General features: G+C 39.9%; 1 long non-coding RNA gene across 16 annotated transcripts in view; it reads right to left on the bottom strand.

Moving 5' to 3' along the window:
- The window catches only part of LOC144292914 (uncharacterized), a 121,287-nt gene that overhangs the window by 98,508 nt on the left and 3,943 nt on the right, over window positions 1-18,836 (bottom strand). For 13 of the 16 annotated variants that reach the window (XR_013360315.1, XR_013360318.1, XR_013360314.1 and 10 more), the window contains exon 2: window positions 7,502-7,674. This is a non-coding gene — a long non-coding RNA (uncharacterized LOC144292914). Of the gene's footprint in view, window positions 1-56; window positions 6,620-7,501; window positions 7,675-18,836 lie in introns of all 16 variants that reach the window. The other 3 variants (XR_013360312.1, XR_013360310.1, XR_013360311.1) reach the window with 1 other exon arrangement.

Raw genomic sequence — 18,836 nt, 5'->3', positions numbered from 1 at the left:
GGGAGAGACATAAATGGGGAAGCAGAAGAAGAGAAGCTTGGGTAGGATCATCTGACCTTTTTAGCGCCCCTTGATCTGGACCGAGAGGGGCTCTTCCTCTTCTTCCACCGCTTGGTGTTCCTGGTTCGTGGCGCCCATGATTTCTCCGCCACTTTTGCCATGTTGCAGCTGCTCAGTTGTCTACCTCAGGAGTCCTGCCCTCTGCATATATACCCCTCCCAGGACAACAGGGCTCACACCTTTCTGCTTTGTTTGGTCAGCAGGGCACGTACCACAGCCAATGGTGGCCACGGGGAGCTTAGACATCACAAAGGACCACCCCTGGGTGGGGGGGTGGGGGGTGGGATGCTTGGTTGGCTGAGATGCTCTAGCTGGAAAAGGCAACTGTGAAAGAGTCTTCTCATACTGACTCCTTCTCTTTGTCTCTCCACGGTCAATTCTGGTTCTACACATGGGAGAGATGGGTGTAATGCCCAAGTCTTTCCCCATGGTTCATTCTACTGGCTCCCACTCTTTACTGTTATCAAATATTTTATATATCTCACCTGCTTTGAAAAACCTAGGAATCAGGAAATTAGGGGACAGTGTTTGAGGCAGGATGCCCTTCACTGCCTGGTCAGAAGAGATGGCTCTGAAATATAATTCAGGGCCAGGTATGTGTGTGTATGCACTAGGATGACTCAAGATTAAAGTTCTGGAATACGATTAAAATCTAGGAATATATTTGTGTTCACACGTATTATATATGGTTGTGTTTTGGAGACCCGATGAAAATCTTTGGAAAAACATCTTCGAAGGTGCAAGAAATTTAACCTCAAATTTTGGGGATGGTGGGTAAGCAGAGATAGAAGTGGAAGCTCACTCCAAACCAGAACTCCCCTTCTCCCCATCTGCATCTGTACTTACTAGAACTCCCCAATCTCCCTTTGTGAACGGCAGGAATGACATCCACAGAGATGGAAAGTAGATTAATGGTTAACTAGGGCTGGCAGGAGAGTGGGGGAAATAAGGAGTGACTGCTAATGGGTGTGTGGTTTCTTTCTGGGGTGATGAAAATGTTATGAAGTTAGACTGTGGTGATGGTTGCACAACTAGGTGAATACGCTAAAAACCACGAACTTGTAAAACAAAAAATACTGGGATGTGATTTAGTTATATTAAAATACGATTGTAACTACAAGAAGAGCTGAAACTAGGCAAGGGCCCACTGTAGCTTTAGCTACAGACCTCAAATGGATACCTGAGGCTATGAAATTTTAAGACACAACAAAGGATCAAATGAACTAGGCCTTCACTTTTTCCATGGGGAGAGGTGGCATTTCAGAAAAAAAAAATCTAGCAGTCTTTTGTGAAAATCTGGGAGAAGAGGTAAAAGAACAAGACTGTGGAAGGAAGGGAGGGAGGGATGGAAGGAAGGAAGGAGAGTCGAATCAGGAGATAAGGAAACATGCATAGGATCACTGTCTTACAGCTTCAGGCATGAGGCCTCTGTCATTTGTGTCATCCGCTTGCTGAGTATAAGGAACTGAAGTAGCTAGAGCAGGGCTGCTCTGCCTCCCAGCCTGATGCCTATTCTGCCCCAGGCTCCAGTCTGGTAAGAGTGAGCCCACGGGCACCCTTACTGAAGGCCACAGGCTGTAAGGGGCACCCATCTACCCACAGCTGATGCCCCAGGGGTGAAGTGGGCGGACAGTGTAGCTAGGACAGGCTCCGTGAGGCAGAAAGAACAGGGCTTGCTATGTGAACCACAGACTCAGGTTAAAAATAACAATCTTATTCCTGACAGGCAAGAAGATGGAATAAAGAGTTTTGCATCTCTCTTGTCATTCCCACTGTGCTGTAAATTAAAAAGTAAAATAAAGCAGCTAAGATGGAATAGACAGTATAACTGTTTTTGTTTTTGAAACAAAAAAAACCGGGATAAAATTAGGGTCCAATAAAAATATACCAAAACAGTGGCATTTTCATGGTTATTTCTTCATCATAATTCCATTGCTAGATCTTAACTTTCCCAGAAGGCATGGTGATGACTACCAGAAGAGGTACTCAATATCTAGTGCCTTGAACAAATACACAAATGTATAAAAAAATGGATGAATGGGTTTGTGTTAGTGTGGTACAGTTATAGATGTTCACTCTTCCCTGTTTTCCAAATTTATTATTTTTTTAAGATTTTATTTATTCACGATAGACATAGAGAGAGAGGCAGACACACAGGCAGAGGGAGAAGCAGGCTCCATGCAGGGAGCCCGATGTGCGACTGGATCCCGGGACCCAAGGATCACACCCTGGGCCGAAGGCAGGTGCTTAACTGCTGAGCCATGCAGGTGTCCCAGAATTTTAAATTTTTATTACAGATTTAAAAAAAATTTATTTGAGAGAGAGCGCGCGCACATGTGTGCATGGGGGGGGCGGGGGGACAGAGCAGAGGGAAAAGGACAAGTAGGCTCCCTCTGAGTGCAGAGCCCAAGGCCTGTCTCCATCCTACGACCCTGGGATCATGACTTGAGCTGAAACCAAGAGTCAGACACTTAATCTGCACCACCCAGGGGCCCTTAAAGGAATTTTTAAAAAAACGGTGTAAAACTACAACCCGGAGAGTACGGCAAAGAGGTCACATTTCTGGACGAGAGGACTAGCTCCTGAAGAAAGAGGGCAGGAGAAGAGCAGTACTGAATACGCTGAGGGCGGATGCAGCCAGGGGACAGCCACACCCCCCGCGGAACCCAGGAGGATGCAGCCCTGGGGGGCACTGGGTCCTTCCAAGGTCAAGGCCGGAGGGGCCCGGTATCCCAGCACGCACAGGGAGGAGCTAGAAAACTTTCTACCAGTGCTGTACAGGGAATGGAGACGGGGAAGAAAAGAAAATGATGATATGTTTTTTAATATTTTTTTTTTGTCTATTATTATTGCTATTCCAGCAGCGGCCTGCCACGTGGAACCTGGGGCTCCCTTAAGACCTAGGAGAGCATCACAGCACTGGTGCAGGTGCCTAGAGGCAAAGGCTGCAGTGACTGGCAAATCTTTTTTTTTTTTTTTTTTTAAGATTTTATTTATTTATTCATGAGAGAGAGAGAGAGGCAGAGACACAGGCAGAGGGAGAAGCAGGCTCCACGCAGGGAGCCCGACGTGGGACTCGATCCGGTGTCTCCAGGATCACGCCCTGGGCCAAAGGCGGCGCTAAACTGCTGAGCCCCCCAGGCTGCCCCTGACTGGCAAATCTTTGGCAAATCTTAAGACAAAACTTGCCTTCACATGGGGCGCTTTGTCCTCTGCATCTTAAAAGTTTAACTCCTGCCTCGGCTTTATTTTCTCTTGCAACAGATTAAAAGATTAAAGGCAGCCCAGCCGGCTGTTCCAAAATAAATTAAATCTTAAAATTCCAACAAAAGGGATTAGTCTGATTTACAGAGGTTCTAGAGAGTAAAATTATATATAACAGGTAGGAATTGGGCGGGGCGGGGGGGAAGTACTTGACTCAGCAAAAGAAATAACCGTCTAATGACTAGGGCGATGCAAAAGTAGGACAGGCTACGTTGTGAGGCAGCAAATCCTGATTCACTGAGAGCCTATGTGCTCATCAGTGTTATAAAACAACTGTCAGCCTCACAGCCCCAGTGAATGCTATTTTTAGTGTATGTTGGAGGAAAAGGGACTTCGTCTTTTTATTTTATTCAAGATTTATTTATTTATTTATATTAGAGGGAGAGAAGTGTGTGGTGGAGAGAGAAACTTTTATTTATTATGAGAGATAGAGGCAGAGACGGAGGGAGAAAAAGGCTCCCTCTGGGGAGCCTGATGCGGAACTCGATTCCAGGATCCTGAGGGATCACGACCTGAGCCAAAGGCAGAGACTCAAGGATTGAGACACCCAGGTGCCCGAGAGAGAATCTAAAGCAGACTCCATACTGATCATGGAACCAGACCCAGGGCTCAATCTCATGACCCTGAGAGCATGACCTGAGCCAAAACCAAGAGGCTGCCGCTTAACCAATTCTATCACCTAGGTGCCCCTTATTTTTACTTTTTAATTGAGTAGGCTCCACACCCAATGTGGGACTTAAACTAATGAGATCTTGAGATCAAGAGCTGCATGCTCTACCATCTGAGCAAACCAGGCACGCCAGCAGACTTTGTCTTAGTGTCCCTCTAAGTTGCCCACTAAGCAACTGCTCCTCAGCATCCCAGACACTTCTCTGCCAGTCCCCAGGCTCAATTCTGCTGGTCACGGCCCAGAATGACCGATAGTGTGTCTAGCAAAGAACTATTTCCTTGCAACACTGCCCAAGGAGGTATGAGAGGGGCAAGCCTTCTTTAAGAACAATCATTAGTGTAGTATCATCGTTTGATTTAGCCTAGCAATATTTTAAAAAATGATTTTCCCTTGCTTTTGCTTCTGTATGTGTGGTAAAATCTCTTCAAAAGAAATACTCATTGGGCATAAACCAAGTCAGTTATGTAGGGTAATCTACATTCCTGATCTTCCTTGTGACTTCCTTTAAGATGGTCACTCCCTCAGTTATACAAAGACTCAGGAGAAACTGAAATTACTTTCTTCAAGGGCTTGATTAAATTCTTATCCAAAGGTTAATTTTTTTCCTGGCTTGGTCTGGAGGTCCAAGGGCTGTGGGAGTTCTAGGGGGTACAAAGATATATATTGGATACAATCACTTTGCGAAGCTGCTGAAGAGGTGAAGTGGGCAGGAAGTTATACCCATTGGCCTTGGCTCTAACATTTAGTTATTTACTGATTTCTTTGGTCCACCTGTCTCTGCCTCCACTATATCACGAACCTGGGTTTCTCTTTCTCCAGTTTTGGGTTTTCCTTCTTCTACCAAATAATTTCTCACACAGTTGTGGTGATCTTTATAAAATGTAAATTTGATTCCAATTTTTAACAGGGCTTGGCATGGTCTGGTCCTTGCCTACTTCTTCAACCTCAACTTGTACTCAGTAAATCACTATATATATCTAAAGGTATATAGATATTCATTCAGTGTACACGAATATTTCTATAGTGATTCTTACATAACACACATTGTTCTAGACAAAAGAAAAAATCTTTTCCTCAGGGAACTTAAGGTCTCATTCCTTGATAAGCCCAGTACTTTACTGGGCCTCAGGGCCTTTGCACAAGCTATTTTCTACCTAGAATGCTTTCTACTCATTTCTCATTCCTTTTCTGACTGTTCTATTTAAAGCAGCTTCTTCTACTCTCACTGAAGAACTGTTTATTTCCTTCATAACTTTTATCAGAGTATTATACTTCTGTATTTTATTTTTATATTTTGTTTTTTAACTATATAAAAATATATATATATATAGTGTATGTCTGTGTTTGTAATATAACCATGCTATGAAGCCAGGATCATGTTCATTTAGCCTGCCACTATATACTTAAAACTTAGCATAATGACCACACAGTAGGGACTAAAAAAATCATTGGATTCTGGGTAGTAGTGTATAAAATTGTTAAATTACACTGTACACCTGAAACTAATAACATTGTATGTTGATTATAATTCAATAACAACAAAAAAAGAATAAAGACTCTAGGTATTATTTTTATTGGAAAGATTCACTGATTACCAAATTATGGCCTGTTATTTCTACCCGTTTACACGTACATTTTAGAAAAAGGTATTAAACATCTTATTTGTAATTTACTGGCAGTCAGACTGGCTACCTGGCCTATTTTGTTCTTAAAAAATGAGCCATTTGATAAATACCATGAAGGCGAAAACTCTAATTTGAAAGACTTGACTGCTATCCCCAACTTCTCCATATGATGCTAGCTTTTGTAACAATCTAAACATATAAAAAGTATATACAGTTCCCAATACTTATCAGCCTACAGCAATAAATGATTATAAGTGATGAATGAGGGGGGAAAAAAAAACAAACGATGTACTGAACTGGACAAACAGGTTTTTGAGTCTATCAGAGTCCAAAGGTGGCAAAAGTGTAGTTAAAGTGGAGAGAGTAAAAAACACACTGTTGACAGTTGTGGAAGCTGAAAAGGGAAGTCCCTTATGAGAAATGTGTTTCTATGGGACAGTAGACATTATACTCTGGACCAAGTAGCTGTAGGTCACGGATTGCTCTGTTGGTTTCAAAGAGGACCAAATGAGAGATGGTGGATGGATCCTTATAAATGTAGTTCCCCTACTGGAACGCTATGACAACCACAAGCTCTATGATCATGGGTGAGTAGCATATTTATTATCCTCTTCTATATAAATACCTTTTCATTTTGCTACCAAATTACAGTGAATATTGAAAATATATCCACAAAGTACTGGACTTCCAGACTAGATATAAGAAAAAAGATTTAAACATACCCTCCCATAGCTTCTGAGGGTGTGTTTTTACAAATGGCCAGTCCTCTATGATGGGTAAACTACTAATGCAGTTATAGCATACTGGGCTTCCACATAGAAATTTATTTGAAGAAAGGGTTCTATTACTTTAAAAAGCCTAAAAACAATTTGTTTAAAAGATGACAGAGCTATTACAAATACATTTGAGTTTTCAGAAAAGTTGTAGAACTTCAAAATGCTTTAGCTGAGTTGCATAAATAAGACCAGAAATGATCAAATATTCCATGGCCCACAAAGACCTAAAATAACAAAAAAATTACAAAAATATTTATATCTATGTTAATTATATTAATATGTAAATATGTTGTGATAAACACGGTTATTTATTAATATATTATTGACCTGGATTTTATAGTAATATATTAGTTACAATATTAAGTAACATAGTAATCAATGTATTGCTGACTTCAGGATTTTGCAGACCCACACATAGGGTTATCTGTGTTTCCAAAGACATACATTTGACTTTTAGGTGTTACCTCTGGCCTTGAAAACTCTCTCAATCATACTGTTTGGGAACCTCAGGCACATGACTAATGTAGAACTTGTATAAAAAGGATCGGTTGCCTTTAGCACTTGAAGATTATACAGCCAGTATAATACGTGAGTTGCCTACAGTTCTCCCTGCACTGAATGATATACCATCAGACTTTTCAAAGCTATGAGTTCTGTTGGTAGGACCCTATTTTTGATTTTGGCTCCCTTTCTGCCTAATAGGGTTTTTAAACATAATTTTTTTCCCCAAAAACTGTTGCATATCACCACTCAAAACTTTAGTTTTGAACTGAAGGTCAAGTATTTCCTAATCCTTCTTCCTCTAACATAAACTATACCAAACACAAATGTGAACAGATTGTTTTCCACCTATATGGCTTTAAGAAATAGAGTAAGTACTGAGAAACTAAGCAATCTCTTCAAGTTAAAATTAATTATTAAATACAGAGACTAAAGAGAGGACATAAAGAGTTTGGACTCTTAAACATAAACCAACTCTTCAATGGCTTTCATTGTCTAACTGGGGTCTAGAAACTTTTTGACCACGCACCACATATTAGTTTTCGAAGGCCGCCAGAACAAAGTACCACAAACTGGATGGCTTAAACAACAGAAAATCATCTCACAGTTTTGGAGGCTAGAATCCATGATTGTGGTATCAGCACGAATGGTTCCTTCTGATGGCTGTGAGGGAAAGATCTTCTTCCCATAGCTTCTGAGGATATGCTGGCCATCTTGGACTTCCTTGGCTTATAGAAACACCAGCGCAATCTCTGCCTTCATCTTCATGTGGGTTGCTCTATTTTATAAGAACACCAGTTATATTGGATTAGGGGTCCACACTACTCTGGTGTGATATCATCTTAACTAATTATAACTGCAATGACCCTATTTCCAAATAAAGTCATATTCTGAGATACTAGGGTTAGGACTTCAACATGAATTTTGGGAGGACACAACTCAATCTGTAACACACCACAATATGTGCATATTTATTTACTCGTAAGTTATTTACATCCACTACTGCATTAGGAATTACATTTATTATAACCCCTATTTAATTAGAAATGTTAAAAAGATAAGGCAAAGGTAAATATATAAGTGGTAATATTTTCTTTCTGAACCGTGACAGATTGCCTTGCATACTCTCTGGATTGCACACATCTCACCAATCTCAAGGATAAAATCAAGCTCTTTGGCTCAACACACCTGACCCTCTGCCCTCTGTTCACTTCACCTGCTTGTCTCCTGTCACCCCCAACATATCTGGCATTCCAACCAGTCTGAACTATTTGCAGTTTCCCACATGTGCAAGTCTCATTCTCAGTTCAACGACTCTGCACATGCTGTTTCCTATTTCTGGAATGCCCTCATTCTCTTTGCTTCCTGTAAACACACAGTCAACTACCAATCATTTTCTGAAACTCAGTTCTAATGTCATCTCTTTTGGGAAGCTTTCACTGAGTGCTCTAGGCAGCACGAAGCACTTTCTCGGTGCATGGAGTACCTCGTTCCTACCTCTAGCATGGCAAATCTCTGTTCACATATACATGTTAGGCTAAATTTGCATTTGATCATTTTTGACCTGCTGAAAAAACCAAAGCAATTTCATGTGGTTCAACTTAACATTTCACTAGACAACATGTCTACTGAGAGCAGGAATTGTGTTTTATTCATTCTTTTTAAAGATAGATTTATTTATTTATTTATTTATTTATTTATTTATTTATTTATTTATTTATTTATTTATGATAGACAGAGAGAGAGAGAGAGAGAGAGAGAGAGAGAGGCAGAGACACAGGCAGAGGGAGAAGCAGGCTCCATGCAGGGAGCCCGACGTGGGACTTGATCCCGACTTGACTCCAGGATCACACCCTGGGTCAAAGGCAGGCGCCAAACCGCTGAGCCACCCAGGGATCCCCTGTTTTATTCATTTTTATGTTTCCAGTAACTAAAATGGAGTTTGGCACAAAGTAAGTGCTTAATATATGCTTCTTGAAATTAAGGAAAGGCTAACTTTAACACCACAGTCTACTTTCCGATTTTCCTTTTCAAGAATGGGGTAAGTATTGACTTGATCTCTCCTTTAAGAATAACCATTGGTTTAAATTTCATTGGCTTTATTTAGTTTAATAGCATTTTAAATCATTTTTCCCTGCTTGCCACCTGGCTCTGTGGCAAATATCCTTTCAAAATAAACATTTTTTAAAAATAGAGAAAAAGCTACCTAAATACTGTTTTATAACCAACATCAAAGTATTTAATGATTTTACTCTCAAAGTATTTGTATGCTTTCAAATTTAAAAAGTGAGTAATCGTAAGTGGGAATAGAAATAAGACAGCTAAATGAAGATATCAGTTGTGCAAAGTGAATGAAATTTTCAATTCCAACAATTTTTTAGTAAGAGCAAAAATAAATCTACTTTCAGAATTTCAAGTTTTCATTATTATTTGGTTTGCAAAAATGCTGTGAGGGGGACCTGGGTGGCTCAGTCGGTGAAGCATCCGATTCTTGGTTTCTGCTCAGGTCATGATCTGGGGGTAGTGCGATCAGCCCTGCCTTGGGCTCCAAGCTGGATGTGGAGTCCGCTTGGGATTCTCTCACTCCCTCTCCTGCTGCCCCTCTCCATCCCTCTCTCTAAAATGAATAATAATGTTAAAAAGCTGTGATAACTGAAATGGTGTTTAGGCAAAATAGTCAAAAGGCAAAGGAGTTCTGTATGGCAAGCAGAACTATTCAGCTAAAGTCAGGAAGCAGTACCTGGCGAAACCCTGAGCAATTAGCAGGAAGTGAAACATGGTTACATGAACATTTTTCACTCTTCCTCATTAAAGCCCTCAAGTTAGTAAGACGTGTTCACTGACTCCTTAGCATGCCAAGGCAGTCGCAAGCAACACCTTTCACAATCTGGCTCTAGCCCGTTTGAGAGACTCCTCTCCTTTTAGATACTTCATGTCCTTTATACTTGAACTTTGATGAACTTCTTATAGAGAGTATTACATCGAACACATCATTCCTTATGTTTTTCCAAATGTTCTTTCCTTAGCCTCAAAAGTCCTTCTTCTACCTTCTTTGCCTACTAATCTTTAATTCAGCTTGAATATTATCTTCTCCAGGACGCTTTTGCTTGCTTTTCCAGCTAAAGCTGTTGATTTACCTTTTCTATCTTCAATATACATCGTTCATGGTACTGCCACATTATTTTAACCACAATGCTAGAATTTATGTTAGTTCTTTTTCTTTTTCTTTTTTTAAATTTGAGAGATAGAGACAGAAAGAAGGTGAGTGGTAGGAGGTGCAGAGGGAAAAGAGGGAGTGGGACAAATAAACTCTGTGCTGAGCCCAGCGCCCCATGTGTGGCTCCGATCTCATGACCCTGAGATGATGATCTGAGCGAAGTCACGAGTCTGAGACTTAACTGACTGAGCCACCCAGGCACCCCTGTTATGTCTATATTCTTAATTATACCGTCATGCTGTGCTGGGTACATACCTATATTCAGTACAACAGTACTGAATAAGTGAGTAAGAAATGAGACGATAGTGTTGAATAATGAGGCACCAATGAAAGGCTTATTGGAAACATATCTTGTGACTAGAAAGTAAGGTCTGCTCCATGAGGAGGACAGGGACAGGTCTGCCCTGTCTACTGCAATAGTCGGAGACTCAACCTACTGCCTGGGACCATGCTTAATAAGTATTTGCTAACTTGAGGTGCCTGGTGACTCAATCTTGGGGATATGAGTTTGAGCACCTTGTTGGGTACAGAGATTACTTAAATAAATAAAAACTTAAAAAAATAAGCATCTGCTAACTAAACACAATGTACATGGAAAATAAGAAAAAGCAGAATAATAATTACTTGAAGATAAACTGATAGTACTATACCAAGGAATAAAGAAACTGTAGAAAATAATAACATCACTGATTAGCAAAAAAAATTTTTTAAATTACTAAACATATCATAAACATGAGAGATTATTCTGAGGGGCAGAAGAGGCAATGTGTGGTGATATAAATAGGGTTTATATTTTCAACTAGTTATAGAGTGATAATAGACATTATTAGTATGCCAATAGAAATAAAAATAATGTCCTTCACATCTTCAAAAAAAGTCTGTGTCATTTGCCACAAATAAATTTGTCTTTTTCTGTTTAATGCCTCTACCTGGAGTATCAGAATTAGTACTGAATCCCAAATAAGTTATTTATTCATTTATAAGTACAGTATGACTATGTACCTGTCATTTATATTGGTTCTGCCTTAAGGTAGGCGTATTTTCCTACGATAATCACTGAAGCACTTCCCCTGGTTTCTAGAACTTGTGTGACTCCAACACCTGTGCCTACGTACTGACAGTTCACTGTGAAGAAGTTGAAAAGACTGCACGTCCATATTCTTCCCACTTCTGACCGAGCTCAAGGTGATGAGCAAGGGACACTGCTAGTATTTGTGAACTCCGCTGGCAAGACTAAGGCTTCAAGGCAAACTCCACAAGTTACAATAACTTTGGCACTTGGACTTGTGCATCTATGTTGCAAGGCTGGTTATGGCAAACTCTGATCCCAGGTTTCATGCCTTGGTGTTCAAGGTTTCCAGGTACTAGATCTGTACCTTCTTTTCCTGTCCTCTTTCCCAAATGACAATAATACAGAACTTAGTATTTTTCACGTATTAAAATTCAGTATAGGGAAAAGACCAGGATTAATATCCTAAGAATAGGAATTACAGGGGCACCTGGCTGGCTCTGTTCGTGGAGCTTGCGACTTGTGATCTCAGGGTTGTGAGTTCCAGCCCCATGTTGGGTGTGGAGATTACTTAAAAATATAATCTTAACAAAAACAAAAAGAACAGGAATTACAACGTGAGTAGATTTTAATGTACTCACGTTGTAATTCCTGTTCTTTTTGTTTAGATTTAAAAGTTAACTTAAAAAGTGGTTATTTATTTGATGGTTCTTTAGCTGTTTAATGTTACAGATATTTTTCAATCAAAGATATAAAAGTACTTATTCAGGAAGAGCCAGCACCTAAATCTAAGGCAAGATTCATGTATTTCATGGCCTTGTAAATAAATATACAGAAAAGCTTTTCAAAGTAAAATCTGTGAAACTAAAAAAATAAAATGATAACTCTGTGACAGTCATGCCTTTGTAAATTCCTGGCTCTACATGCAGTATTTGCACAAAACTATGTTCTTCTAACTGTGGGTCATTCCCGTCACCCCTTGGAATCTGCTAGACCTACCTCAGGACGTTTAGGTTACCCAGAGCTTCTTGGAGCAACTAAATTATGTAAAGTGTCTCTAGAAGCTGAGGCCACTGTTTGTTTCTATAGGTCTGTTGGTCTTCCCTACTCTCTCCCACTCTCACGCCTTCCCCGGAAGTAATCCTGGCCTATTCTTTCATATGAGATAAAGCACCAGTGCCTAAGAAGCACTGCATCTTTTTTGAATGCATGTTTTCTGAATAGAGCAACTTAATTGACTGAAACCTCTCAAAAGGCCTAGTAAATGTTTAAATTTAAAATTTTGATGCTTTAGACTTCTGCTTCCCTTTGCAAGATAGGACATATTGGAAAGAAAATTGGTTTAGAGTCAGAATGGGGATGCCTGGGTGACTCAGCGATTGAGCGTTTGCCTTCGGCTCAGGGCGTGATCCTGGAGTCCTGGGATCGAGTCCTGCTTCGAGCTCCCTGTATGGAGCCTGTTTCTCCCTCTGCCTGTGTCTCTGCCTCTCTCTGTGTCTTTCATGAATAAATAAAAAAAATCTTAAAAAAAAATTTTTTTTTAGCGTCAGAATGAATGTGGAATTCCAGTTCAGTTTTGAAAGTGCCTTGGAAAATTTTTCAAAGCATAGGATTAAGTGAAATGTCCACAAAAATGAGGCTTATACGAGGCACTCTACTGAGATAGGATACTTCTACCCACAGTGATGGTCTGATAGTGTGGCTGCAACTATGAAGCAGAGAATAGTTACTCTGGAGGCGAAGTGTACGAAGTGTACCTGTCTTCAAGAAGACAGGAAAGGAGATGTGGCAAAGAAAATTCACAAATTGGGTACAGGGTTGGGTTTTCAATCCAGACATTCTATGAGTTTATCATTTTTTCTTTTTACCTCTTATCACACCTAGGTTTCAAGTTTATAATATACTTTACCCTCTACCCACAAGTTACTAGTGAAAATAGTTCCTTCTTCCCAGAGAACTGAGAAGAACAACAAAACATGCTTTTCTTTTAGAGCTTTACAACATTGAATAAGGCTCCTGTCATACATTTTATAGACTTTCCAGCCCTTTCTAAAATGACCTGATATGTACCTTCTATATAAATGTTCTGGCAGCAAAATTAACTCCAAAAGAGACATTTATGGATGGTTTCTATTTACTCTATTTGGCCCCTTTTACTCTTTATACTTTTCTTCCTGCTTTGTGGTTCCACCTGACTCTTCAATGAAGCCTCTAAACTGCGGGCCACTCCCTCACTTCAATTTTCAACTTTACTTTCCCCTTCTTTGCTCTCCTTCTGCTGAACTTAAGTACATACTCAAACTACAAAGAAGATTGAGGTTGAGCAAGTAGTTGGCTCATATTTGTTGGAAAACGATATTACTGGTTAAGAGGTGAGAATTCAAAAAGAGGTGAGAATTCAACTCACCTAAAAACATTGAATAAAAAATACTTATATATGTTTTTTATAATATATTAAATATAAAATAAAATTTAAATATAAATATTTAAGGATAAAATATTTATATACATTAGGCTGAAGGCTTTGTCTTGGTCAGTTCCTGCCCTTTCTTTTTTTCCCTTATCCAAGTTCCAGGCAGGAGAGAAAGGCAGAACGTTAAATAGGCTAAGTGCTTCTTCCCACCCCTAAAAGAACTTCCTAAAAACCTCATCCAAAGATTTCCAACCATATCACTGCCCTCTCCAAGAGTAAGGGAGGTTGGGTAGGCTATTTTTTTTTTTTTTTTTTTTTTTTAATATTTAAGCTAGGTACATGGCAAACCAAATGAAATAAAGATTCAGGTCAGGGGACACCTGGGTGGATCAGTGGTTGAGCATCTGCTTTTGGCTCAGGGCATGATCCTGGAGACCTGGGATTGAGTCCCCCATCGGGCTCCCTGCATGGAGCCTGCTTCTCTCTCTGCCTGTGTCTCTGCCTCTCTCTCTCTCTCTGATGAATAAGTAAATAAAATCTTAAAAAAATACAAAAAGATTCGGTGGTAAAAAAGAAGGAGGTAAACATGTAGTAGCCAATCTCTGCCCCAGATGCGTTGAGTTTGAGGTGTTTCTGACATGTATGTGGAAGATGTGGAAGGTCAGGTCACAAACACAGAGCACCAGTCAGCTTTAGAGATGTCCATTGGGAGCTGTTACTATAAAACCAATTTATGGAAGTTAATGCATGTTTGAGATTGTCCAGAATAAAGAATAATGTGCATGCGGGGGAAGGGCCCTTGAATTGAAATTTGAGGGCTTCCCCACTTAATAATGCTTGAGAAGAAGAGGAGGAACCTGTAAAATACTGTGAGAAGGAACTGGATGATAGATCTGAAATGTTTTTGAGACATCCAATTGAACTGATAGTGACAGTTGACTTTAACAGATAATCCTCTCCCAGTATCCCCACACCCATCCTTTATTTTTTTAATCTTTATTTATTTTTAAAAGATTTTATTTTTAAGTAATTTCTATACCCAACCAAGGCTAGAACTTACAACTCCAAGAGTCATATGTTCTACCAACTGAGGCAGCCAGGCGCTTCCATTCTTTCTTTATTTATTTTTTTAAATCTTATATTGGATATTATATGGCTAACCAAATGCTACCTAGGTGCTTTAATTCTGTAACTCCAATAAAATTGAGTGTCGTTTTTTTAACCATAATTATTTTAATTATTTCCATATGTTATATTTACAACATAAGTTTCAACACTGGGATCTCAAATAAGTTCTTTTCTACTTCTCATATTTAAAGATTGTAATCAGAGTGAGGGAAAGGATTTACATAATCATTACAGAGCCCAGTGTTGGTATGCCAGAGAAATTGTTGATCAATCTATGGTTCAGTGGGTTCTTGCCACATATGTATACATAGACTTCAAACTTGATAGAAATCTAATTTGCCAATAGAGAGGACATTAATATAGTATCATGCAGCTTCGTTAGTTTCCTTTTCTGGAGTTAATTCCAATACTTCTTTCAACAGGTTAGATGGATGCAATGTTGATCTAAAGGCTTTTTACTCCAATAGTATAACAGAAGGTTTTCAGATGAATAGAGACTACCTTTAGACTATATTTTGTTCTATTTAAGAGTTCTTTTTGAAATTTATTCAGAGTTGCTTAACTCCAGGGTTGTGAAGAGAGCTATCAAAGAATCAAATTGACCCTCTTACGCCAGGAACTACTTCATCTATTACCCAAACAGACCTTTCTTCCTAAAGGACAGGATTTTATCAGTGTTTTTCTTTTTTTTTTTTTTTTTTTATGATAGTCACAGAGAGAGAGAGAGAGATAGGCAGAGGGAGAAGCAGGCTCCGTGCACTGGGAGCCCGACGTGGGATTCGATCCCGGGTCTCCAGGATCGCGCCCTGGGCCAAAAGCAGGCGCCAAACCGCTGCGCCACCCAGGGATCCCTATCAGTGTTTTTCTTATAGCCCTGACCACCCTTATAGGAGGCATAATACCCACATAAAATCTCAGGCTATAAACTTGGTGTTGTTTTACCTATTCAGATCTGCAGCTGGAGCTATTCTGTACCTTTAGAAAAAAGTTATAGAATGGCATTCTCATTGTATGACTTTTCTTTTTTAATTAAAATTTGTTTGTTTAAGTAGGCTCTACACCCAATGTGGGGCATGAACTCACAACCATGCTCAACAACTGGGCCAGGCAGGCCCCTAGTTGTACAAATTTTCAATGTATCAATGTACAAATACATTAAGAAATAGTAACTATGACTGAAACCCACAAATAGTCATAACTTGATTCATCAGAAAGCTAAACTTTTGACTTTTTTGGTGGATATACCTTTGGACTACTATAGAACTATTCTAACAGTTTCTGGTGAAAACAATTACCTTGGCAAATTATAATACAGGATGAGTCGCTGACTGATTTGTCTATACTGATACAACCAATAAACACTTGTTGAGTGTTTAATGTACACAAGGCATTTTGCTAGATTCCACAGATACATAGGTGAATAAGAGCGGAAAAAAAATATATTATCTTTGTCCTTATGAAGCTTACTATTTACTGAGGGAGACAAATGATAAAAAGTAAATAAATAACTTTAAAGTAATTACAAGCAGTGAGAGGTGCTCTGGAAGAAAGAGAGTAATGAAAAGAGAGCCACCTAATTTGAATGACTAAGGAAGGCCTTTATGACATCTGCAAGAAGAGAGAGTTGAGGTTGGGAGGAGGAAGCACTCCAGGCAGGGGAAACAGCCTGGGCAAAGGATCTCAGAGAGGAATAGGCATGATCAAGGAACAGAGAGAAAGCTAGTGTGGCTGAGACAGCATGAGCAAAGAGGAGTGTGGCATGGTATTAAGGTAGAAATCAAAATCCTACAGCAAGAGTCAGTAAACTATGTTTTGTAGGTCAAATCTAGCCCACTTCCTAATTTTATAAAGTTTTGCTGGAACACAATTGTATATTTGTTTACATGCTGTCTATGGTTGCTTTTGTGCAATAAGCAATAGTTGTTAAGAAGACCTTGTGGGGGCAGCCCCGGTGGCTCTGCGGTTTAGCGTCACCTTCAGCCTGGGTGTGATCCTGGAGCCCGGGGATGGAGTCCCACGTCAGGCTCCCCGCATGGAGCCTGCTTCTCCCTCTGCCTGTCTCTGCCTCTCTCTCTCTCTGTCTCTGTGTGTGTGTGTGTCTCATGAATAAATAAATAAAATCTTTTTAAAAAAAAAAAAAAAAGACGACCATGTGGTCTGCAAAGCCTAAAATATTTATTACCTGATTCTGTTTATTTATTTTTTAAAGATTTTATTTATTTATTCATGAGAGACACACAGAGAAAGGCAGAGACACAGGCAGAGGGAGAAGCAGGCTCCCTGTGGAGCCTGATGCACGACTCGATCCCAGGACCTCGGGATCAGGACCTGAGCCAAAGGTGGACGCTTAACCACTGAGCCACCCAGGCATCCCTACCTGACTCTTTAAAAACAAGTTTGTTGGCCCTGTACTAGATGTGGACTAAATTAGAACTAACAACATGGTAGTTGAAAAGGTCAGGCTTTCCTAAAGCACGGAACCACCCTTTACAAGTGATAGGTCAAGTCAGAAAGACACATAAAGATGAACAGGTCAATGTGGTAGAGGCAGGACTTTGAGATGTCCAAGCCAGATGGGTAAAAGAGATGTCTTTAAGGTTAATATAGGGTTTTATAAAGCGAAGGATCCTTATTATCCAAGGATGTCAGGAACCTGGACAAGGTCAGAAGATAGTACACCTGCAGAGTAAAAATGTAGTTTAGCTCAGGAATATTGGAGGGCATCATGTATAGAGAAAGCAGATTCCAAGACGTGCAGAGGGCAGTTCTAAGCACTGGTAATGACCATTTATTATGGATAAAATCTGAGCATAAGTTGACCCCTGAACGATGCATGGGTTAGGGTGCTATGTGTAGTCAAAAATCTGCACACAACCTTTGATTCCCTCAAAACTTAACTACTAAGAGCCTACCATTGACCGGAAGCCTTAACATTAACAATTAGCACATATTTTGTATGTTGTATGTGTTATATATCGTATTTTTTTTTATTTTTTTATTTATGATAGTCACACAGAGAGAGAAAGAGAGAGAGAGGCAGAGACACAGGCAGAGGGAGAAGCAGGCTCCATGCACCGGGAGCCCGACATGGGATTCGATCCCGGGTCTCCAGGATCGCGCCCTGGGCCAAAGGCAGGCGCCAAACCGCTGCGCCACCCAGGGATCCCTTTAAGGATTTTATTTGAGAGAGAGAGAGCATGTGTGCACACAAGCAAGGGGAACAGCAGGCAGAGGGAGAGGGAGCAGGGAGCCTGATGGGGCTTGACCCCAGGTCCCTGGGATCCTGATTTGGGCCAAAGGCAGCCGCTTAACCCAGGCACCCCTATATATTTTATCCTTATAATTAAGATAGAAAAAAACATTATTAAGAAAATCATAATACAGAGAAAATACATTTATAGTATTGTACTGTATTTGTTGAAAAAAATCTGCATATAAGTGGATCATGCAGTTGACATTTATGCTATTCAAGGCCCATTTTTATTTGCTTAGCATCCATGCCAGCAATTGACAAAGGGAGGGTTGTGGATTAATAAACAAACAAAACTCTCAAAAGGTACCTGATCCGAACTAAGCTATTCTTTTCTAGCTCTGAAGTCAGACTGGGTTACATGACTCACAGATATATTTTGTTTGGCTTACACAGCCTCTTAGGAGATCTCACATTAAAAAAAAAAATCTAGTGGGCAGGTAGGCCCACTTCATTTCCATATGGGAATAATCAGCTAGAGACTAGAAACAAATGTTCCTTGAGATAAAGCATGTATTCCCAGTTTTCCACAGTCCTCACCACTTCCTATTCCATTACATTCATCCTGCTTTATTTTTTATTATTGTTTAAACTACCAAGACTATTTGGCATTCAAGTTTGTAACCCCAGATCCCCATCTTAGCATAAAGATCACAAACCTGCACTTTTATATACTTCTTTTCAACATACATTTATTGAGCACTGACCGTATCTCAGATACTATGCACACAAATATAAATACTGCAGTATTTTTGCCTTAGAGGCTCACAGGCTAGAAGCAGAGACCAATGTGTTAAATGATCCTACACAGAATGACGATGGCATCAAGGCATGACCAAATCTAATTGGCAATTCAGGAAACACTGCACAAGGGAGATCTTTGAACTAAACCTTGAAGGGTAAGTAGACCTTTAGTATTATAT

This window comes from Canis aureus, chromosome 21, assembly GCF_053574225.1.
Source record: "Canis aureus isolate CA01 chromosome 21, VMU_Caureus_v.1.0, whole genome shotgun sequence".
NCBI classification, from domain to species: Eukaryota; Metazoa; Chordata; class Mammalia; order Carnivora; family Canidae; genus Canis; species Canis aureus.
This window is presented reverse-complemented; position numbering and strand designations above follow the sequence as displayed.